The sequence below is a fragment of the Aythya ferina genome (assembly GCF_964211825.1).
Source record: "Aythya ferina genome assembly, chromosome: 3".
In the NCBI taxonomy this organism is placed as follows: domain Eukaryota; kingdom Metazoa; phylum Chordata; class Aves; order Anseriformes; family Anatidae; genus Aythya; species Aythya ferina.
The window spans coordinates 57,262,483-57,287,967 of NC_140298.1; the positions used below are offsets into that span (position 1 = coordinate 57,262,483).

General features: G+C 38.0%; 1 protein-coding gene and 1 long non-coding RNA gene across 2 annotated transcripts in view; both read left to right on the forward strand.

Annotated features, from left to right (window-relative positions):
• The window catches only part of LOC311434505, a 79,861-nt gene extending 68,560 nt beyond the window's left edge, over positions 1 to 11,301 (forward strand). The window contains exons 3-5 of the long non-coding RNA XR_014691541.1: positions 1,513 to 1,590; positions 7,651 to 7,736; positions 10,768 to 11,301. This is a non-coding gene — a long non-coding RNA (uncharacterized lncRNA). The remainder of the gene's footprint in view (positions 1 to 1,512; positions 1,591 to 7,650; positions 7,737 to 10,767) is intronic.
• The window catches only part of LOC311435174 (uncharacterized protein), a 295,217-nt gene that overhangs the window by 177,667 nt on the left and 92,065 nt on the right, over positions 1 to 25,485 (forward strand). The gene's annotated exons all lie outside the window — the stretch shown is intronic.

Sequence of the window (25,485 nt, forward strand, 5' to 3'; positions counted from 1 at the left end):
TATATAAATGAAAAATAGGAAAAATATTTCTAACTTGAACCATTTCAATGTCACTATTTCCTGCCTGGTCCCTGACAGTGATTTTATGAACCCCACAGAAGCAGAAATGAACTGTGGTGCAACAACAGAAGGGATTGGCCAAGGTCAATGAGAGCTGCCTATGCTGGTTCACCCAAATACAAAATTAATGTGCAGCTACTTGATCTTGACAGCCAAGCACAAGTTACTGGCAACTGTGTTAGCTATGAGGTTAGCTCAGAAAGTGTTGTACACCACCTGACTTTAAAGCCTATCAGTTCATGAACACCTTATGGGAAGAGAGTGTTTAACCAGCAATACAGGAGGAGAAGGAGATTGCTACCCACTTGTCAAATCTTAAATAATTAAATGTTATTAACTTCATTTCAGCATGTCCTATTAGACTTAAAAGTAATATCTAGTCTTTAACAAAGTAAACATATTCTCCATATACTGAATATTCATTCTGATACCTCTGTGATTACCTTAAAGAAGGCAGGGAGTATGTTGATTTTACCTGCAATACCATTAACTTTAAAGTCGGCCCTAATTTATCAGTGAGACCAGTTTGATCAGAATGCAGCTAACTTCTGATTTCATGTACCCTAAAATAATAGAATAAAAATTCTGTTAAAGACACCATTCAAAGGTGGGGAAGGGGAAAAGGAAAAGGAAAAGGAAAAGGAAAAGGAAAAGGAAAAGGAAAAGGAAAAGGAAAAGGAAAAGGAAAAGGAAAAGGAAAAGGAAAAGGAAAAGGAAAAGGAAAAGGAAAAGGAAAAGGAAAAGGAAAAGGAAAGGGAAAAAATAAAAAGGAAAAAGACAAGGACAAGGACAAGGAACATTCTAGAAGAGAGACATCCAGGCCTAATAGTATGTTCTTTTCCAGTTTAGTCTGCCCCTGTTTAGTGGGACCAGCTCAGATGGAGTAAACTTTCCCTGCAGCAGCCCATACAGTGCTGTGCTCTGCACTTGTAGCTAGAGCAGCACTGGTATCACACCAGTGTTGTGTCTACTGCTGGGCAGTGCTGGCACAGCATCAGGACTCCCTCCGATGCCCTCCAAGAGCCAGAAGACTGGGGATGGGCAAGTGATGGGGAGGGGACATCACCAGGGAAGATGACCTAAACCAACCAAAGGGATATTCCATACCATATGATGTCACACTCAGCAATAAAAAGTAGGAAAGGGGAAGAAGAGGAGGAGGGGCTGGGCCCTTGCTATGAAAATGTCTGTCCTCCCAAAAAATGGCTACGAGTATTGAGGCCCTGCTTCACAGATGTGGTCGAGCATCACTGGTTGATGGGAAGTAGAGAGTAATTTCTTTTTTCTCTCTGTGGTTCTACACAGCCTTTGCTCCTTTGCTTGTTTTTTTGTTTGTTTGTTTGTTTGTTTGTTTGTTTTGTTCTGATCTGTTTTTTGTTTCCCTCTTCCTTTTCCCTTTAATTAAGTATCCTTTTCTCAACCCATGAGTTGTTTTTTTTTTTATCTTTCCAGCATACTTACTTCTTCCCTTCGTCTTCTGAGGAGAGGGAGTGAGAGAGCAGTTACGGAAGAGTTCAGCTGCCTAGTGAGGTAAAACCACCACACCCTTTCACTTAGAGTTGCAGTGCTCCCTTTTACAAAATAGGTCTTGTATATCTTGATAGATTGTTGCAATCTCTGTAGTATTACCTGAAATCAACATTGTCCCTAATCTCAAATGATGTACCAAAGTGGCAGCTTCAAGTGGGATTTCAAACACAGGCCCTGCATTTCTGAGCTCTAGGTCCCAGATCAACACTGTAATTCCTATCTTTCATCCTGAGGCACCTGACTCTTCCTATACAGCTGAATAATCTCAGCTGAAAATACAACTGAGATGGTTCTGCAGTCCTTGCCTGATGACAGGTCTCTGCAGACTTAAGGTGTATAAGACCTTTACTGACCCAGCACTTCCTAACCCCAGACAACAAAATTATCTGAAAATGTGGCAGATTTAAAACATTCTACTATGGGAAATGTTCAGTTTATGATTTGGTTCATATCTTCTAAATACATGCCTTTGAGCAGAACATCTTCAGCATTAAGAGAGGATAATGAGGTAATGATAAATTACTGTTTTTGATGTCTGTTTGGCTAGCAGCCACTAGCAGCAGTTAGGATCAAAAGAACAACAGATGTCCTTTATAATATATCAGTTACTGAGGGGATGATCCCAGATCTGAAGCACTGTAAGTCCCTTCAAGAGGAGAACATAAGGGTAGAAAATATGACAGAGTTAGAATTAGATTATACAAATATATATTTGAGATGAATACCTTATATATCTTTGATTTCTTGGGTCAGTCTGCTGAGTTTAGTTACAAAAGATCAAGTACTTGGACTGCAGAAATAGTTGGAAATATATTAAATGTTATGTTCACTATGTTCAGGACAACACGGAAAATAGGTTTTTCAGTTTTATACTGTATGTCTAGAATTACAAATGATTTGCTAGAAACAGTGTTTTTCTGCTTCTCAGAGATATCCTTTCTCTCATCTGTTTTGTTGTTATTTGTTTTGTATTGTTTGTTGTTGTTTAACGGTGATACAGACACTTTCAGCTGGTAGATATTAAACTAGAAACAGCTGGATTCTGTCTACAAAATATTTTACTACAAACAACCTATATGTCTGTTGTCTGTCCTTCTTTCTTAAACAGACCCCTGCATGTTAGAAAGCATGCAGGAGCTTGGGGCCCACCATAGAAAAAGACACACAAAAATAGGAAAAAATGGCAGTCAAGGATAGTGTGGGTTGCGTCTTTGTTTTATCCTGAGCCATTACTAGTTGTTTACACAAAGAAACACAGGATATAATTTTGATATTTACAATTTAACTTTGTTTACACTGTTTTTGTTTTATTGTTTTGTTTTGTTTTAACTTTGATATTTACAATTTAACTCTGAAACACTTAAACCTCACTACAAAGAGTAGCAAAAACCAGTTAACACTCTGTAAGAGGTATCTGTAGGATATGCCTGTTCACATGGAAAAACAATGTACAATATTGTGCAAAATTACTGACTTGGTTCCAGAAAGGCATGTAGATATACTTGCTTATTTCTGATGGTGTTTTATTCCTTCAGCAAAACTAACATAACTACATAAAAGGGAAATTTTATCTTCAGTATATTGGCCAAGTTATTCCATTTAGCCAAGTGTAAAGTAACATGATAGTCTGGGAGTATCATCCAAAATTTCAGAGGCACTACAGTGTGATTATAGATATATAGATATATATACACATAAATTTATACACACACCCACAAATAAACATAAAATCAAAGAATCATGGAAAGGTTTGGGCTGGAAGAAACTTTAAAGAGCATCTAATTCCAATACCTTACCACAGTATTTCTACTAGATCATTGGAACATAAAGAATCATTGGGTTCAAGTCCTGAGCAGAAAACACAATGTGCTTTCACTGTGTTGGAGATGATACTTCTCTGGTACATCATTGAGTAGCTTTTTCTATTTTATATACTATATGACTAAGGATGGACAATTTCTGTCAACCAGACATCTGTTGATGTCAACCACAATGGTTGTAAGCTGCAGACAATTGAAGTTCATCTAAACAGATCAGAGAAGTTGATGTCTCATTCCTTCATGTTTCCTTTTTGTCATCTCAGTGAACACTAAATTTAACATTCTTTAGCTGTCTGACCAACTTAGAATCATAGAATCATAGAATATCCCGAGTTGGAAGGGACCCATAAGGATCACCAAGTCCAACTCCTGGCACTGCACAGGTCTGCCCAAAAGCTTAGACCATGTGACTAAGTGCACAGTCCAATCGCTTTTTAAATTCAGACAGGCTTGGTGCAGTGACTACATCCCTGGGGAGCCTGTTCCAGTGTGCAACCACCCTCTCAGTGAAGAACCTCTTCCTGATCTCCAGCCTAAACTTCCCCTGCCTCAGCTTAACAGCATTCCCGCAGGTCCTATCACTGGTGTTTACAGAGAATAGGTCACCTGCCTGCCCACTCCCCCTTGTGAGGAAGTTGTACACTGCAACTGCCCCTCAGCCTCCTCTTCTCCAGGCTGAACAGGCCCAGTGCCCTCAGCCACTCCTCATATGTCTTCCCCTCTAGGCCCTTCACCGTCTTCATCACCATCCTCTGGACATTCTCCAACAGTTTGATGCCCTTCTTGTACTGTGGTGCCCAGAACTGCACACAGTACATGAGGTGAGGCCGGACCAGCACAGAGTAAAACAGGACAATCACCTCCCTCACAGAATCACAGAATCATCTAGGTTGGAAGAGACCTCAGGATCATTGAGTCCAACCTCTGACCTAACACTAACAAGTCCTCCATTAAACCATATCAACCAACTAACAATGCTGTGTTTGATGCATCCCAGGATACGGTTGGCCTTCCTGGCTGCCAGCACACACTGCTGACTCATATTCAACTTGCTGTCAACCACAACCCCCAGATCCCTCTCTGCGGTGCTGCTCTTCAGTGTCTCATCTCCCAGTCTGTACATATAGCTGTTCCAGGTGCAGGACCCGGCACTTGCTCTTGTTAAACTTCATGTGGTTGGTGATTGCCCAGCTCTCCAATCTGTCTAGATCTCTCTGCAAGACCTTTCCACCCTCAACAGAGTCCACAACTCCTTCCAGTTTGGTGTTGTCAGCAAATTTGCTCAGAACATCTTCTAGTCCTACGTTCAAATCATTTATAAAGACATTGAAGAGGACTGGCCCTAAAATGGAGCCTTGAGGGACCCCACTAGTGACCGTCCACCAGCCAGATGTGGCCCCATTTAACACAACCCTTTGAGCCCTGCCCGTCAGCCAATTACTCACCCATCGTATGATGTTTTTGTTAAGTTGTATGCTGGACATTTTGTCCAGGAGGATCCTATGGGAAACTGTGTCTAAAGCTTTGCTGAAGTCCAAAAAGATCACATCAGCTGGTTTCCCTTGATCAACTAGATGGGTGATCTTATCATAAAAGGAAATCAAATTTTTTAGGCAGGACCTACCTCTCATGAACCCATGTTGGCCTGGACCAGTGATTGCATTGTCCCCCAGCTGCACCTCAATAGCTTCAAGGATCATCTTCTCCATAATTTTACCAGGCACTTACGTGAGACTGATAGGCCTGTGATTGCTAGGGTCTTCTTTCTTACCCTTCTTAAAAATTGGCACAACATTTGCCAGCTTCCAGTCTACTGGGACCTCTCCAGATTACCAAGATCATTGAAAAATAATTGAGAGAGGTCACGATGACATCAGCCAGTTCTTTAAGCACTCTAGGATGGATTCCATCCAGGTCTATGGACCTGCATGGATCCAGGTGGAACATCAAATCCCGCACACGTTCAGGGTCGGTTGGGAGTTTGTCTTTCCCACCATCATGGTCCTCCCGCTCAGGGCACCCAGGGTCCCAAAGCCCATCATCAGCACTGAAGACAGAGGTGAAGAAGGCATTAAACATCTCTGCTTTGCCTATGTCATTTTCTGTGAGGAGACCTTCCCCTTCAAGTATTGGACCTCTATTTTCTTTGGTTCTCCTATGTAGTACTGGAAGGATTCATTTTGAAACTCTTCCACACATTGGTGAACAGGGAGACTGAAATTTGAACATATTTTGACTCCTAAGTTCTAAATGATTCCCACTCTAACCAATGATAAGTGCAGTTTATCACGCCTAAATTTCTGTTGTCCAAAAGTTAGATGTCTTTGTATTAGCCACCTGACACAGCCTTCATTTGCAGTTTGCAGAAATGTGAGCTTCAGGATAATGACTACTCTCATCCTGAAATAGATATTTAAAAAAAAAAAAAAATTGAAAAAATGATTCAGCTAAAAGGGTTCATGTTTCTTTCTATCAACTCTGATAATTATCTGAGATATCTGAGATCCATTTTTCCGAGACAGAAATTTAAACTACAAAAGTAGAAAACAAGAGCTCTGAGAGCTCAGGAGTTAACAACCTTGTCTCAAACTATACTTGTTAAATGTCCTAAGTGGAGACTCAGTAACCTCTGGAGCCATTATCTCATTATCTCTTGCCAGCAGGGTTTTAAATCTGGCTTACATTAATAGAAATCATAAGAATTTGGATGAAAATTTATAAAAGACCACAATCTCAGGCAGAGGCAAAGACAAAACATAGTAAGACAACTTTCTGTGCTATGTCCATATCATTTACTTTTATCATTCTTTTTTTGTGCTCCATGTGTCACCATGTATATGGTATTTCCACTCTTACTTTATTATCAAAACAAGTTATTTAAAAACAACTTGTAACCAATAGTTTCATGAAATCCCTTTTTCAGTTATGCCTCAGAAACGAATAGTTGTACACCATATTTTAAGTTGCACACTACATTTAAACTTTAGATGTCTAGATTTGAAGCATAAATTTATCAAAAGAAAACATCAATAAAATTATACTCAGGAAAAAAAGTTTTAGGGATCCCCATGAAAAAATCTGCAAGTCTGTTTTATACTACTTTTGTTTCAGGTCAAAGTGTTAAATTTATTTTAAAACATGTAAGAACTACTTTCTCTTAACCAAAACTTGAGGATCTTTACTAAGCCAAATATCTCCTATCTGTTGGACTAAGATTTGTTTGTGTTTTAGACAAGGATAAGGACCCTTCTTTGTTTCAGAGCTACAGTGTTCTCAGCAGAGAACAAATCTCATGTACACAACCACAATTAAAATATTTGAGATTATTAATAGATTATTAATAATAATATCAGTTATAAACAACAGCAGATTTGATGTTCAAAATAGGGAGGAGTTACTGTATTGGTATGGACCTATCTAATCCTTAAATCTATCTGAAGATTAATAGACATTGGAAATAAATGGACAAAACAAGTTGTATCAATAAGTTTATTTGAACTTTAACATTCATTTCTGTATAATCCTGCTGCAGAAATGTTTGCTCCTTTGAAGTTGGTGCACTTTTCAAATGATGTTTACAATTTAATAAAAATACAGCCCTTGCTCTCCAGAGAACAAAATTGTTCATCCAGTTTCACAGATGTAGCACCCTATTCCTGGACTCAAATATCAGACCTTTTGGGAAAGCACATCCCATGGTTTAAGGCAAGCAGTAATTTAAATTTAGATCAAGTCAACAGGAAAAGCTTCCTGTCAGAGTGCATTCCTTTAGCCAAAAGGAAGTGATAGAATATAGTTCAACACATTAAAAAATTCAACTTGCAAACACTTTCAGTGAGTGTAAATGAAAATGTAGGGGAAAAAAATCTTGTAATTAACAAATTTTCTCTTTCTGTCTTTAGATTCTCTGCAGCTCTTGCTTGAATACTTCTGTGATAACTTGTTACAGGAGATATTTAAGATCGACTAAAGGAAAGATTCAAACTCAACCTTTTTGTCAATGTAAATTACCTCAGTTAAGATATTGTGGTTCATGAACTGGAAAGCACAATAGAAATTTAATTGATTTAATGTTCATTGTTTTTATTTGGGTTGCATAATGATCTATTTATCTACAAATGTTAGGTTTTACTTTAAATCTAGAAGTCTACAATGTACCATATGTGGGCATCTGAACTTCACCTATGTTCGAGAAGACATCTTTGAAAATGAAATTCTCTGTTTTCTCCATGTCTTTTAGTGGAAATTTCCATTCTTCTCCATTTCTTTGGTGGAAAAATACAAAGACCATTCCTTCAATTAAAAGTTATGTTATGATCCATATCAGTAAGTCCAACCGTGAAAACCTCTATGGACAGCAAAGCAAATTTACAAGAAACTGACTTTTTAGAAGCAATTCAAAAGCGAGGTGGGGGGGGGGGGGGTGTAGTTCTTTTAATATGAATATGATTGCTTCCAATGTGAAAAATTACTGTCATAGCAAACTGTAGGTAACACCTATTGTTTTCCAATATCTATCTATCTATCTATCTATCTATTATTTTTTTTCCTAAGAAATAAATTTGTGCTTTAAAGTTCTCTTTATATAAAAACAAAGACTATAATCCAGAAGTCCAGACATGAAACAGATTTTTATAAAAAGCCTTATTTTTATAAAAAGTCCTACTTTAACTATTAGGATCTCAAATTAGTATCTTTTTTGTTTGTTTGTTTGTTTGTTTGTTTTTAATATATATATAGTGGAAAATAGATTATTTTCCTTTTCCACAAAATTTCTCAGTGGAAAAGAGGACACTAGAATGAATTTCTTTCAGTTATGGTATAATGAAAGAAATTTCCATTAAAAAAAAAAAAAAAAAAGCCATCAAAAGTAGCTTCATTTTATATAAGAGCTGTGGACCCACAGATGAATTATTGCTTTCCTTGAACACAGATTCATTCCTCAGCACTTCTGCTTCCCTTCATCAACATTCCAATCTGCAGGCCTCAGGCTGCAGCCACACACAGGCACTCACAGTGGTGTGGAGGAGCTGATTGTATAGCCTGAAGTGTATGAGGAAAGGCTTATTACAAAGCAAATGCATGAGGGTTTCCTACAGTGTCACTCCCCTCAAGCAAGCAAGGCAGGAAATTGATCATGATTCTGCAAAGTAATTAAATTTGAAAGGAAAAGTAAACCCTATTTATCTAAAGCAAGCTTTGGTTTAACTAAAGACAGCATCTAAGGCCTTCCCAAATAAAATATCTAAAATAAAGCACTTATGAAACATGAGACAGAATAGATGTAAATAGAATGAATGTAAATTCATGTTATGCAAACAAGACTTAAGGTTAAATGCACCAAACATCCTCACTTTTGTACAAAAAGAACGTGAAAAGTTTATGGCACAGACAGAAATATTTTATGACATGTATCTGATGACAGTGAAAGACAAGTGTCTCACTTACCATAGTAAAATCCAAGAAAAGGATCCAAAAAAAGGAAGAAAAAAAAAATTAAAAAAAAGGCACGGTTAAAATACTTCAGTCAGTAGCTTAATAATTTAGAAGTATAGCACACTCTAAATATTGGATTTTTTAATTCTAGTGGTAGACACTTAAACCCATTGAATTCTGTCCTTGTGAATACTACTATATGTTTGTTTGTTTGTTTGTTTTATGTATCACATAAAGAATACCTAACAGTGTTTGGAGGAAGGCCTGAATTCACTTAATCTAACATGTCTAAAAATTTGCACTAATTTCAAATAATGTAGTTGAAATATGACCTCCATCAAATTAAAAGGCTTCCATACAGCCAGTTTTTTTAGTTATGGTACAGCTCAGTATGTCAGTCTTCTCATAATTAGATACCTATTGCAGAGCTCACTGTTTTTTTCAAGTCCTAAAATATAAGCTTATCAAGTTGTGAAGTATAAAGCTCTTAGATACTTGTATGTATTTTCAAAGTCACTCAAAAGAGAAATCAAGAAACCAATACTGGTAGGCAATTATCTCTGCATGAGGTTAGGCTGTAAATAAAATTAATAATAATAAATAAATAAATAAATAAATATATAAATGAAAACAGAGAGTGTTTTACCAAACTTAAACTTGTTCACTAGGTTTGCTAATCTATCTAGAAAAGACCAACACCTGAAGTAGCCAATACCAACCACCAGAGAAAGCAAAAATGAGAACAAATCTAAACAGGGCATCCTGCCAATGTCATGGGGTGCAGTTCTTCCACCCTGCAGTGATTGTCTTGCACTATGACTCATCCAACTCTGAAGTAATCTAATAAAGATATGATTCAGGGCAGTGTGATAGGAATCATGATTGATTTTGCACGCACAGGTTTCTGACATGTACAAATGGGGAAGACTATTTCATAGATAATGATTTGATGCTTACAGAAAGCCAAAGACATAATTCATAACACCAGTCATTTTTCTTTGTAGGAGAGAATATTTTACTTCATATAAAGGCTGTGTAGAAAACAGTATTTAACTTGTAATAAACTTTAATTAAATAAAATGTTAGCTCTGAACTGGAGAAATAATGAACATATAAATGTTTTTCGTAAGTTATTCTCTCAACTATTCGAATGAATTATTTTCAGCCAAATCTTTTATGACTATTCACTTGCTTGGATTTAATTAGCAGTTTTGCCAAGAAAAAACACTAATTTTCAGCTTATGACTTGAAATATCCCAATACTAAATTATCAGATATGCTTTCTGAGTTCCAACAAGCTAGCTATTTGGAAAAGGTCCATCAAATCACAGCAAAGAACCCATATTACTTTACCTCATATCATGCTTGAAAGTTAAGTAATGCAATTCATCTGCCACATTGCAAATTGAGAAGAATGAAGATCTGATTTTTTTGTTTGTTTTGTCTCTTTGTCTGTCTTAATGAATGTCTATCTAGAAAATATTGTTATGCTTAAGGAAGTCATGAAGTTTTGATGGACAATTCACAACCATAAAAACAATGGATATATTTGGAAGTTAGGCACATTCAAAATGTATATTCAGCACTATCACAGAACAATACCAATCACAACTTTGTTTTCTTCCATGCCTATGAAGGTGCAGTCTCATTATCAGTTAATACTATAAATAAGGAAGCTTCTTCATATGGAGTTTATTCCTTTCTGTGTACCTTTGCTCTTGTCTGTCCGATATCAACAACCATAACAAAACACCAGAAAGCTTCAGATGAACGAGTTTTCAAAAAATGTTCATGACTTTATGTCAACTTTACTAATATGTATCAAATACAACTGAAATAATTGAACTTTTTTTCTTTTTTATCAGACACTATTATATGATACATTATTTTGAAACTACTGTAATTTTCATTATTTTTTTAGATCAAAAGAATCACAGAATCACAGAAGCACAGAATTTCTAGGTTGGAAGAGACCTCAAGATCATCAAGTCCAACCTCTGACCTAACGCTAACAGTCCCCACTAAACCATATCCCTAAGCTCTACATCTAAACGTCTTTTAAAGACTTCCAGGGACGGTGACTCCACCACTTGGCTGCCCACCAGGTTGCCCACCTGGGCAGCCTGTTCCAATGTCTAACAACCCTTTCGGTAAAGAAGTTCTTCCTAAGATCCAACCTAAAACTCCCCTGGCTCAACTTAAACCCATTCCCCCTCGTCCTGTCACCAGGCACGTGGGAGAATAGACCAACCCCCACCTCGCTACAGCTTCCTTTAAGGTATCTGTAGAGAGCAATAAGGTCACCCCTGAGCCTCCGAGCCTCCTTTTTCTCTAGGCTGAACAAGCCCAGCTCCCTCAGCCGCTCCTCGTAGGACTTGTTCTCCAGGCCCCTCACCAGCTTTGTTGCCCTTCTCTGGACTCGCTCAAGCACCTTGATGTCCTTCTTGTAGTGAGGGGACCAAAACTGAACACAGTACTCAAGGTGCGGCCTCACCAGAGCCGAGTACAGGGGGACGATCACCTCCCTAGCCCTGTTGGCCACACTGTTTCTTATGCAAGCCAGGATGTTGTTGGCCTTCTTGGCCACCTGAGCACACTGCTGGCTCATATTCAGCCGACTATCAACCATCACTCCCAGGTCCTTCTCTGCCTGGCAGCTCTCCAACCACTCATCTCCCAGCTTGTAGCTCTGCTTGGGGTTATTGCTCCCCAGGTGCAGGACCTGGCACTTGGCCTTGTTGAACTTCATGCAGTTGACCTCAGCCCATTGGTTCAGCCTATCCAGATCGTCCTGCAGAGCTTTCCTACCCTCAAGCAGATCGACACACGCACCTAACTTGGTGTCATCTGCAAACTTACTGAGGGTGCACTCAATGCCCTCGTCCAGATCATCGATGAAGATATTAAAGAGGACTGGCCCCAGTACCGAGCCCTGGGGAATGCCACTAGTGACTGGCCTCCAACTGGACTTGGCTCCATTCACCACGACTCTTTGGGCCCGGCTATCCAGCCAGTTTCTAACCCAACGAAGCATGCGCTAGTCCAAGTCAAGAGCAGCCAGTTTCTTGAGGAGAATGCTGTGGGAGACAGTGTCAAAAGCCTTGCTGAAGTCAAAGAAGACCACATCCACAGCCTTTCCCTCATCCACCCAGCGCATCACTTTGTCATAGAAGGAGATCAGGTTCATCAAGCAGGACCTGCCTTTCATAAACCCATGCTGACTGAGCCTGGTTGCCTGCTTCCCCTGCAAGTGCTGCGTGATGACTCTCAAGAGGATCTGCTCCATGAGCTTCCCTGGTACTGAGGTCAAACTGACAGGCCTGTAGTTCCCCGGGTCTGCCCTCCGGCCCTTCTTGTAGATGGGCGTCACGTTTGCTAGCCGCCAGTCAACTGGGACCTCCCCCAATAGCTAGGACTACTGATAAATGATGGAAAGCAGCTTGGCCAGCTCCTCTGCCAATTCTCTCAGTACCCTTGGGTGGATCCCATCTGGCCCCATCGACTTGCACACATCCAAGTACCGTAGCAGGTCACCAACCATTTCCTCGTGGATAGTGAGGGCCACATCCTGCTCCCCATCCCCTTCCACCAGCTCAGGGTACTGGGTATCCAGAGAACAACCAGTATTGCCGCTAAAGATTGAGGCGAAGAAGTCATTAAGCACCTCCGCCTTTTCCTAATCTCTTGTAACTAAGTTTTCCCCCACATCCAGTAAAGGATGGAGATTCTACTTAGTCCTCCTTTTTGTGTTGATGTATTTATAAAAACGTTTTTTGTTATCTTTAACGGCAGTAGCCAGATTGAGCTCCAGATGAGCTTTGGCCTTCCTAATTTTGTCCCTAAAAGAAGGCTTTATTCAGCCTGAAATGAAGTGTCATGACTTCTTATTAATCTTCAGATACAGATTATATGTATTATAGTGTATGTGTATTATATATGTAATGTACATTTGTATGTATATATGTATATAAAAGGTAAATTTCTCTACACTTTTGCTGTTTTTTTCAGAATAGTTGAAAAAACAAAACAGAGTTTGTACTCTCCACCCAAGACTACACCTCACTGTGGCAATCCCCACACAATTCCCGTGTCCCTCTGGACATGTGTACATTTCCAACAAGATGAGCACTGGAAATTGCTCCAAGTTCTCACTGAGGTATTTCTAATCCTCTCTTCTTTCATCTAGATTTTTTTTTTTGTTTTTTTTTAATAGCTAATGCCAGTCAATTAGCATAAAGAAAACAGATTGATTAACTTCACTGAAGAAAAACAATATATAGTAAGAATAGAATTTACGGCTATCAGAAGTCATACATGAAATGCCATGAAGTCTGCAGAATGTGAAGCAATAACTTAGTTACTGCACATAGCCACCTAACTTTTATTCCAAACTGTCAGAATCCATTACAGTTTCAATTCATTTATTACTGCACCTTTTTTTCTTTCTTCTTGCAATCATTTATTTAGAAAAGCAAGCTTCTGTTGCATTTACCACTGCTGTGGAGTAGAATGAACCTGTTTTTCAGATATTAACCAAGCTTATTCTTATATCACATAGAGTTATACTGTGAACCACATCTACATGTAAACAACTGGCCCACATGTACTGTCATATATCTTGTTCTAAATCAATTAAAGTGTTATAAAACTGCAAAGACTAGCTGTATTCTCATGCACTTTAAACTAATTCTATACTTATTCTTCTTTAAAACTGTAATGTCAGATTAAGTTAAATCACCTTACTTTCTAAGTAAAGGTTTTATAACCTACAGCATAGTTTCAGAAATTGTGTTCCACTATATTCATTTCCATTTATCTATTCAACGACAATGCCTAGGTGATTTTATTTCTGCGATTTTTCTTTAAATCTAATTTCATTAAGATTTAATAATTCCTTAAGTTGTTCTCTTTGTTTGTTTGTTTGTTTTTCCTCAGGAAACCAAGCTGGTTTTTTTTTAGTCTGCTACTGGGTAATTTATAGGCCCTATCCACATCTGTCTTTATCACCTACATCCCCGTTTATATTATTGGCAGGCATGCAAGTACAGAATTCTGTAATGCCCAAGTAATAGAGCTACAGGAGAAAATTGTCCACTCTGATACCTTGAGGCTTCTTGATGAGAAAGTGGAGACATTCTGCTGAATGAACTCATTGCTGCCTGTACCACCAATTGGCCATGTCAATGGCTTCTGAACAACACCAGTGAAGGAATTTTACCATCAGCAACACTTGATGAAATGAAATTCACAGACTGTGCACCATATCTTCATCTAAAACTGGTTGCAGAGAAAGAAGTCTGAGGCCTGCTGGATATCATTCCCATCATTTTATTCATAATCATTCTCCCAATTTTGGGGAAAACTGAAAAGCTGACATTTCATCTCAAGAATGTTAGATTTTAGTTGTCTGACACAATTACTACTTTAAAATAAGACAACAAAATTGAGAAAAGAGGAACAGTTCTATAACACAGAGAAAAGTTACTAGATTCTTTTTCTGTCTGTAACCACTGATATACTCAAGTCCTGGCCACTAATATTTCCTTTCTTTTTTCCTTTCCCCTGAACATTCACATGTTAAAAGAAGCTTTGGGGATAGAAACTGTCAGCCCCTGAGCTCACCTAGGGGAATTTGTACAATCCAGGATGCACCATAATTTTGAATACCGTGCTAGTGAGGATTTTAATTAAACTCAGTGGCAGATAGTTTGAAGCAGCTGAGCCCCATAGCTATTGTGTATGAAGGGAAAGCATTAAAGAAGTAGAGATGGATAATTATATTGAAATCAAGATACATTTCACAATCCCATATAATTATCTAGGTCACCAGGATGACCCATCAAAAACAGGAAATCCTTGCAATTCAGGCAGATTTATATACATATATTTTTGTTATAATATGAAGCTTGGACAATATTATATGTGTGTAGTATAATTTTAAGCCACATATGTTTCCCACAAAATATTTCTTAAAATAAAAACTCCTGAAAAAAATAACTTTATCTTCCCCTGTATCCAGAAGTATCTAAAAGCCTATCCCATCCTATATCTGCACCACAAAAGCCGTTTGTTTTTGTTTTTTTTTTTTAAAGATGATGCTTCATTTTCTGGAAAATGAAGCAGAAAATAGAGGTGAGAAGCTGAGATTTGCACAGATAACTCCACAGTGTTATCAGAGTTGGAAATACTATTAGGAAGACCTTAGTTACCATTGCATCATGATCTATACACCTGCTTGCTCGTTAGCAATTTAGTTTTGCAGTGAGGCTGAGGATGACAGGTAAAGTGTTTGTTTTAAAACAAGCTACCAGAGTCAGCACCATTTGGGTGGTGGAAATCACCAGAATGGACAACCTGGTGTCTGTGGCACCAGGTCTAGGTTACTGGACCACTGGTTCCAATCCTGATTTCCTATTGAAAGATATTAAATATTCCAGAAGGTCTTTGTTAGCAAGCAGAAGTATGTTCTTTTATCTATTTTAATTTAAAATTCTACAATGTTCTTGAAGGCCTCTTGAAGGCCTTTTTTCCTTTTTTTTTTTTTTTTTTTTTTTTTTTTTTTTTTTTTTTACTGCAGGTTTGGTATCAAGATTTTGCTTTCCCTTTTTCCCTTTTTCACACAAGATGTGTGGCATGCTGTCTCTCTCTGTTCTGATCCCAATAGCCTTCCTGATGATGCTAGATTCTGCTGAGTTTTCTTTTTAATTTATTTTTAGTACCACTCCATTCCAAGTCAATGGTTTCAGACAATTGTCAGTCCAAATTTCTTGAGTTAAGGGCTATTTTCCAGTTCAGTATTGGAGAAAAGTAGCATACAATGAAAAGTTAAATGATTTTGTCACTGTAGCTGAACCAGACGCATTTCAAAGTGTCTATTTTCTTGTTTTCTGTTGCATCATTAGGGAACTCTAGATTCTTGTGAGTTAAAGATCTGCTCTTCTTTGTCTCTCCAGCTTTCCCTGTAATCTGCTTACTGACGTCTCTCTCTTGATTTATTGATTTTGATTAGGAATAAGAAAGCAGTTCTAGAAAGATATGGCTTAATAGTCATTCTCAGATACTTTATTTACCAAGGCATAACTCACTGCCTACACAGCTGAGACCCTGGCTTAGAACCAGCTATGCCGATGGTTTGTATCTGCAAAGGGCAAAGCATTACAGATCTAAAACAAGCAGATAACATGGTATCACAGTGAGACCAAACTGTATTTAAAGAGAACATGAAACATTCAAAATATCCTTTGAAATTCTACTCTCAATAAGCAAACTTCAGAACAGAGTTTACACACATGCCTTCAGAAAGCCCCACCAAACATGTTGTAAGTGAAAGGTTTTTTTAAGCTCTCATCCACATGTAGTTTAGAAGATAAATAAATAAATAAATAAATGCCTCAGCTTTCTCCTTGTCTCATGAGAACCATCTCCTCTGACTAACAGCTCTTTGGTATCATAATGAAGCCTTTCCTCATTGGGCTTATTTTAAACTATTTCTATTGTTTTCTGTGTTGGCTAGGGAACTCTCTAGTCAGTTTGTGTTCTCATTTGAGGCAACAGCCTACCAGTAAATAAAAATGTTCAATTACCACATGAGATCTGAAACTGCTGCTCTATCACTTTAGACACCATTAAAAAATGTATAAAAATACTGGGAAAACAGGAAATAACACTGATTTGGGATTCATTTTTGAACAGTATTCACTAATTAACTATCCAAAATACATTAAGAGCCTAAGGAAATCTTCATTATTTCAGTGGTGGAGTTGTAGTTAATAAAATCTTTTTATTTATAACAGTCACAAGAGCATTCAAACCAGGAGCTATGTGCCTGCTAGTATGGGAATTAAACAGTACCTGAAAACACACTTCTGTGTCATGTCTTACAAAGTATTGTACAAGATATACACATATTTTGAAGGAAAAAAAAAGAAATTCAATTTCACAAATTTTCCTTTGTAATGGACCAAGCTCCCTATAGTTTTTCCATACATGCATGGGCAAAGCTCATACACTTTTTAGTTTCTTTCAACTGCTCAAATTAAGATGATATTTATGAAACATAACAGTCTAATCTAAAAGTCAGGGAGGTTTTGGTGGCTAACACATATTTTTAATGCTTCCTCCACATTCTTTCTTCATCATTTCCCTTTTCTTTCAATCATACTGAGACATACCTGTTATTAGTGTATTACCTTATAATACTCCTACCCTATTAGCCTACTCACAAAAGATCCAAACTCATTCAGTTGCCTCAGTTTGTTTCTTTGAGTTCTAGCATAACTGTACCTCTATACTTTTACTTTTGTTGCTTTTATTGGAAATACTATTGGAAATCTTCATTTCTTTATTCAATATTTTTAGTGTTACTCAGTAATTTCCTGTATGGTACCTATAATTTCTGTCCTGAGCATATGTGAATTACTAGAATGACTAGAAAAAAAATAATTCACATAATTGAAACTCATTTCAGCATCAAATTTGTCTCAAATGTCTTTTGACTTCCCTTTTTAGAAGAGGAAATGGAGAAACAGAAAATGTGTTGTAGTTTTCCTCCTAAAATAACTGAAGCTGAAGTTACTTTGATATGCAAGTAGTGTTTGGAGACACCCACTATTAATTTATCCTTTCTGAAGCTGTCAGTTATTTTAACATCATGTCTACTTAATACATCTAAGAGTTTTAACACTGGAGTAATTTTACACATTAATTTTGGAATATATTTTTCTTCAAAATAAGTGAAGAAACTTGAGAAGTACTCTGCCTCAGCTACTTTGCACTCAACTTAGCACGTCTCAAAACAGCATTAGTATTGACAGGTATCAAAGGTCTGAAAAGAAAATATAAGAACAATCAACACGGAATGTTGTGGTCACTCTCTTCAGCTGCCATCTATTTATATATATATATATCATTTATTATTATTTTTATTATCTAGCTAGAAAGGTGTCTGCTCACATGCTGCTTCTCTGATGCATGACATTATATAAGTTGAAAACTATCCACTTCCTCATTATGGCAGCTGCCAAAATGGCAAAATGGTGCCTCTTTTATATTCAAAGACAGATTACTAACATACTCCCAGCAAAACAGAGAAGGAGCAAAAAATAGGGTATATTTCTTCCAGTGGACTCATTCATTCTAGGCTTTTATATTGCTAGTTTATCTGTGCTGTATTTTGTTAAATTTCCTTAAATATTCCAAATTTTGTCACTTGCCCATTCAAACAAATGGTATTAATTTTAAGGAGACAATACTTAGCTAATTATTTATATTAGTGTGGCTGTTAAATCTTATTTTGATAAGGAAATAATTCATAACCTAGTTTGGTGAAATGCCTTCCTTCATGATGCTTGGAGGTCCTTGCTCTGAACTGATGCAGACATCCTTTTATTTTTGTTACAACCTCTGTTGACTTTCCTCTGCATTCCTCTTCCTTATATTTCCCAATTCTGAGAATAATTAGCAACACTCACTAGTGATAGCAGGGCTACAGCAGCCTAACAGTGATATCTTGCCAACACCAGCTGAGCTTCAGTATTTATTTATTAAGATCACAATATTTACACAGGACAAACTTGCTGAGATGGCAAAGAGATGAATACAGTTGCAGCAGCTGAATTTCAGCTTGACTTTCAAAATGGAATAAAACCCGTACTGGATAACATTTATCTCTAAGAGGAAATCCAAACCTTTAATTCTACTTTCAAATTATGTTTTGCTGTCTCTTGAATGTAGTCTATAGGTGATGAAAGTAAATTTTGTACTGCAGGGTTTAGAGGGACAAAACTGATTTGTGCCCTGCATCAGAATGTAGAGACATTGGACATGTAAGGAAAAGACTCATCACTTAGATTGGCATCCTGTTTGTACTGCTACTCTACTGTACTGTACTACTCTGAGCAAGCCACAGTCTTACTTCTCATATCTTCTTGTCAGTACTGATGTCATGCCATTAAGCAATACGAAAACTAATGCCTATATATTCAGTCTACTACTTTCTTAATTCATCCAAGGTGGAAAGAAACAATAGACAGGCTCATGACTTAATGTGTATATGCTTTACAGTAAAGTGAATACTTGTGTAACTTAAAGGACCAGAGTCCTCCATTAGGAAGTCTTTTAAGGAAAGCTGCTAAAGTGTAACTTTAGTTTACACTTTATAGTGTAACTTTAAAGTGTAACAAGTTTACACTCAAAGACACTCAATATTAGGAAGATTACTGGCTGCTGTATCCTCTTTTCAGAAAACAGTGTGTGCTTTCTCTTCATTTACATTGATTCAATCATATCCTGATGCAATCATTGATACGTTGATACACTGATACAATCATATCATTACGTATGAACCAGTAAGGAATTCCCTTAGATCTAGGAATAAAAGAACTAGCGATGAAATACTACCCTAAAATTAATGTCCAAACATTCAAGAAAGGTTTTTCTAAGTCCTTCATGATGTAAGTAGAGCTAAGTTACTTCAAAAGTAATGTCTTCCAAAGGAAAATGTGAACCCTGTGAATTTTTCTAGAAAATGCTTAAGCCAAAGAGATCACCTTTACATAGAGAATGTGCAGAAAATAAATGCCACAGAAAGATTTCTGAGTGAGAAGCTGCCTCCATTTGTGAAGGCAGGCGTTGCCAATGTAACCTTAATTCTACCAGTCATTATGACTCTAGTACTTGCTACTGCTGAAATAGGTTGTTTAGCCTGGAGAAAAGGATGTTCAGAGCAGACCTTATCATGCTCTACTATTACCTCAAAGGAGGCTACAGCAAGGTGAGGATTGGTCTCTTTTCCCAAGTACCAAGTGATAAGACGAGAAAATGGCCTTAAGTTGTGCCAGAGGAGGTTTATATTGGATATTGGAAAAATTTCTTCACTGAAATGGTTGTGAAGTATTGAAACAGGGTACCCAGGGAAGTAGTTGAGTGGAGGTCTTCAAAAACATGTAGATGTAGAGCTTAGTGACATGGTTTAATGGTGGACTTGGCAGTGCTAGGTTAAAAGTTTGGCTAGATGATCTTAGAGAACTTTTCTAACCTAAATGATTCTGTGATTTTATGATTCTATGAAATACAGTAATTTTCCTCTTCACTTTTGGATACCTGGGTGTCAGGGAGCAGCGAGGCCTGGATGCTCCCCAGGAAAAATGCTATGGGCCCTCAGCAATCTGGCACTATTTCACAGGGTCTGAACATGGTGGGCTGAGCCTAGTGCCTGTAACAGGGTTCATTGACAGTCTCAGATACAGCAAGCCATGAACTAGGACCAAAGAATCCAGTGAGGAGCAGCAGCAAATTAGGCTGAAGACAAGACACTAGCCCAAGAGGTCCATCCAGGAGCTCAAGAGAGAGCTGAATCACAGAATGGCTTGGGTTGGAAGGGACTTCAAAGATCATCTAACTCCAACCCTTCTTCCACAGCCAGGGATGCCACCTGTTAGATCAGGTTGCTCAGGGCCTCGTCTAACCTGGTCTTGAATGCCTCCAGGGATAGGGCATCCACAACCTCTCTGGGCAATCTGTGCCAGTGCCTCACCACCCTTCTACAGTAAAGAATTTCCTCCTAATTGTTAATCTAAATCTCACCTCTTTTAGTTTAAAGCTATTCCCCCTCATCCTGTCACTATCTAATTGAGCAAAGAGTTCCTAGAAAAGAGTTGCTCTCCGTCTCTAAAGCCCCCTTCAAGTACTGAAAGTTGGCAGTGAGGTCCCCATGGAGCTTTCTCTTCTGTAGGCTGAACAGTCCCAGGTCTCTCAGCCTTTCTTCATAGGAAAGGTGCTCCAACCCTTGATGATCTCTGTGGCCCTCCACTGGACCTGCTGTAACAGATCAACACTCTTGTACTGGGGGCTCCAGACCTGGATGCAGTACTACAAGTGAGGTCTCACAAGAGAAGAGTAGAGGGGGACAATCACCTCCCTTGACTTGCTCTCCACTCTTCTTTTGATGCAGCCCAGGCTGCAGATGGCTTTCTGGGCTCCAAGAGCGCACTGCCAGTTCATGTCAAACTTTTCATCCACCAGAACCCCCAAGTTCTTCTCAGCAGGGCTGTTTTCAATGAGTTCTCCTCCCAGTCTGTACTGCTGTCTGGGATCGCCCCAGCCAAAGTGCACCTTGTACTTTGACTTTCTGAACCTCGCTACGTTCACATGGGGACAATTCTCAGGCTTGTCCATGTCCTTTTGGATGGCACCTCTTCCTTCTCTTCTATTGACTGCAGCATTTGGTTTGGTGTAATCTGCAGACTTGCTGAGGGTGTACTTAATCCCAATATCTATGTCATTGATAAAGATATTATACAGTACCAGTATGAGGACAGATCCCTGAGGTATACCTTTTGTCACTGGCTTCCACCTGGACATAGAGCGACTGACAACCACTCTCTGGGTGTGTCCATCAAGCCAACTCCTTATCCACTGAATGGTCCATCCATAAAATCCATAACTCTCCAACTTGGAGACCAGGAGGTCATAGGGGACTATGTCAAAGACCTTGCAGAATTACAGGTGGATGACATTTGTCAGTCTTCCTTTGTCAAATGATGCAGTCATTCCATTGTAGAAAGCCACCAGATGGGTCAGTCACGATTTACCCTTGGTGAAGTCATGCTGGCTGTCTCAGATCACCTCTTTGTCTTACATGTGCCTTACTTCCAGGAGGATCTTTTCCATGATCTTGCCAGGCACAGAGGTGAGACTCACCAGGGTCTTCTTTTCTATCCTTTTTAAAAATGTAAGTGATGTTTTCCTTTTTCCAGTCGCCAGAGACATTGCCTTACTTCTAGGACTTTTCAAATATGATGGAGAGAGGCTTGGCAACTACATCAGCCAACTCCTTCAGGCCCCAGCGATGCATGGCATCAGGCCCCATAGACTTGTACTTGTTTAGGTTCATCAGGTGTTCTCAAACCTGCACTTCACTTACATTGGGTGGGAGTTTGCTCCTCCAGCCTCCATCTACAGGTTCAGGGAAACAAAAGACTTGGGAAGCCTGACTGGCAGTGAATACTGAGGCAAAGACGTTGTCAAGTACCTCAGCCTTCTCCATGTCTGTCATTACCAGTTCACCCTTCTTCACCCTTCTTCACCCTTCACCATCAGAGGGAGTACATTCTCCTTGGCCTTTCTTTTCTGATCAATGTACCTATGAAATCCCTGGCACCCTTTCATAATAGCTTAGATGGGGACTGAAGGCTCCAGACTGAGATAAAATGGGGCTCGTGAGCCCATGGGGTGGGAGGTTTCAGGTGAGGCAGGTCATGGCCATTCAGCCCTATTGGTGCCCTGAGGACCCTGATACGGGGCCACCCTAAAATACCCTGCAATGATGTCACCTATATTTTGTTGAAGCAGTCCCAGGAAACAGTCTGTAAAATGTTCAGAGTAGAGAGCACTGACAGAATATTAATCCATAGTAGAAGTGAAAACTTCTGATCATTTTCCTGACAACAGTAAAAAAAAAAAAAAAAAAAAAAAAGAACTCACTATGTATGAAGGCAAACTTTTTCTTGAAAAAAAAAATGATAATGAATGATCAGGGATCAGGTAATGAAGGACTTTGACAATGTCTAAATGGAAGCATAATTGGAAATATTTATTTATTTATTTATTTATTTAGGGGGGGGGGGGGGGGTGAGAAGGTGCTTTTCTAATTTTTCAGTGCTGAGTTGTACTACCTGAATGAATTATAAATATATTCATGTGAAATTTGTATTGGACAAACATGCCAAGATCTCAAAAATGTACAGACAATGATTTTGTCTCACCTCCAGTTAATAATGGTTCATCTTCACACAACAGTTTTGCATGCATGCTTATAGCTTCTCAGGATATATTATTTTATTATTTTTCCAAAATGGGCAGCTTCTCTGATTTTAATCAGTGTTGAGTGATTAGCATTCTTGAAGATATACATGAGAAACATTCTTAAGTATGGTTCACCTGACCTCTCCAGCTATATTAAAGATGATAGTTTTTATGAACCACGAATACACAATCATTGACTGCTAGGAGGTAAGCTATAAACCCTGGAGTACTTGATCAAAAGTAGTTACCTGATCATAACTGTTTTCTGGTCTGCATGAAATAAATTGACCTTTTATTCTTTTTATCATTAGTGAGCATCAATAACACAGTAAATATCACTATGGATTGTCAGAAACTTTTCAGTCTAACAGAAGTGTCTCAATACTGAGGCAAAAAAATGGCACAAAATACTGACCTGTCTCCAGTCCCACAGGGAGAAAGGATTTTCTGACTCAGGGGTCAGATAAAATGCAAGTGCTTTCTCTGCTCATAGACCTGGTTTTTAGATTGAGACAATTTATTTTTTTATTATTTTTTATTTTTTTTTCTGGCATCATCACAACAGCAGTTTTACAAAATTATTTTTTGAAAATGCTGTACTCGGAATAAAACATAAACATGTAACTGAAAGAGACTACTTGAATGATAAATTTCTTACTTTTAAATGTGGAAGAATACACATACACCAAGTCTAGACATTTACTTTTGAAAAAAAAAAAATGTTTGACAACTATGAGCTAACAAAACATAATGAGGATAAAAGTTGTTATGTAATCCTAATTAACTCTAGTGTATTTTTGTCCCTTCTATAATAGTATTGGTATTAGCTGAGAAAAAGAAAACTAATTAAATATTTTAAAATTCAATCATAGTAATACTAATAAAGAATGTAAACCTAAAGACAAAACAGTTCTGTTAGCAAGAATCTAACAATGCAAAATGAACACTAACATCATACAGGGTCTAGGATGTTAATTAACCCTCAGTCAACTTTTCCTTTTTTAATACTGAGGAGGACATAACATCTTTCAAATATATTCTTAATTAAAAGTTATATGCAAAACATCTGTCTTGGTACGTTTATTTCTGCAATATTGTACTAATGTTAAATGATGTTTCTGAAGACGTTGTAGAGCTTAATAAGAGCAAAACAGAGCTGGTTTAGAAGCTAAAAGACATTTAGAATTACACTAGAAGTTGAGAGAATTTAAAAATTGAAGATATTTAATGAAAATCCTATGGAAAATCTAAAAGAAGTTATTTCCTATAATATTGCAGGGTGTTGGATTTTTGTTTGTTTGTTTTGTTCTGTTTTGTTTCAATCAGTGAAATATCTGTAAACCCTGTAATTCAACTGTCATTAGTTAATATTTACAGTTCTTTCTGAGTACACATCACTGTGGCATTGGAGACATAAGACAGATTTTTTTTAAGGAGTAGAAATGTTGCATAACAAAAAGGTCTGGAGTTACAACTACGACATCATTTCTAAGAGATGATATTTTTCTTTCTACCATCAGGTAGCGGTGAAAAGCAATATATCATTGTTATTAGCATAGGATTAAGCCTACTGTATTTCAAAGTCACAAATCAATTTTCACAGTGTTTTAACCTGTGGGATGTCAAATGAATAGCAATTAGTAGTAAAATAAATGAATGCCAGCTGCAATGAGGTTTTCTGTTTCAATGGAACCTTTGCGTAGGAAATTAACTTCAAAACAAGAAGTGAATGTTTAAGGACTAGATAATGTGAATTATGATTTTGTAGTTGTTGTTGTTTCTGTTTTTTTTTTTTTTTTTTTGTTGTTGTTGTTGTTGTTGTTGTTGCTATTTGCTTTCCTTCTTCTTAAGAGTTTTGATCAACAGCAAGCTGAACACGAGCCAACAGTGTGCCTCAGCCACTAGGACGGCCAACCATATCCCAGGGTGAATCAGGAATGGCACTGATAGTTGGTTAAGGGATGTGATTGGCCTGCTCTGCTCTGGTGTGGCCTCACCTTGAGTACTGTGTGCAGTTTTGGGTACCACAGTATAAGAAAATATATAAGTGTCCAAAGGAGGGCAACAAAGATGGTAAAGGGTCTAGAAGGGAAAACTCATGAGGAGCGTCTGAAGTCACTTGGATTGTTTAACCTAGAGAATAGGAAGCTACAGCTTCTTCACAAGCATAGGGACAGGAGATGATCTCTTCTCTCTGTTGACCAGTAACAGGACCCAAGGAAATGGCTTGAAGCTGCAACAGGGGTGGTTCAGGCTGGATATCAGGAAAAGGTTCTTCACCAAGAGGGTGGTTGAGCTCAGGTGTTTGAACTCCTCAGGGAAGTTGTCACAGCACCAAGCCTCCTGGAGTTCAAGGATAATGCTCTCAGACACATGGTCTGATATTTTTTGTTCTTGTGTGCAGCCAGGAGTTGGACTCAATGATCCTTGTGGGTCCCTTCCAACTTGGATATTCTATGATTCTAAGAGTGATGGACAGTTACTTTTCCACCCATGCCAACATGCACACAAGAGCAAAATTCAAAAGGAACTACTTACATTTAAAACAATTTAATGGGAACTATCGTTCTTAAAGCAATGATAGTTAAAGCAATGCAGATGATCTATCAGTGTTGGAAATGTCATTTGAAATGGGAAAGTATAAAAATGAGAAAATAAACATGGGGAGAAATAAAAGTAAATTTACTCAATTCAACCATTTTCAGCCATATCAGAATCTAATCTTCAAGCTTAGTGAACATAGTGGATTTCCACTTTGACTTAGGCATGAAACCACTTTGAAACCATAGTGCTTTTATTATACTTTGACTACATTAAATGAATGTACTTTGGTTAT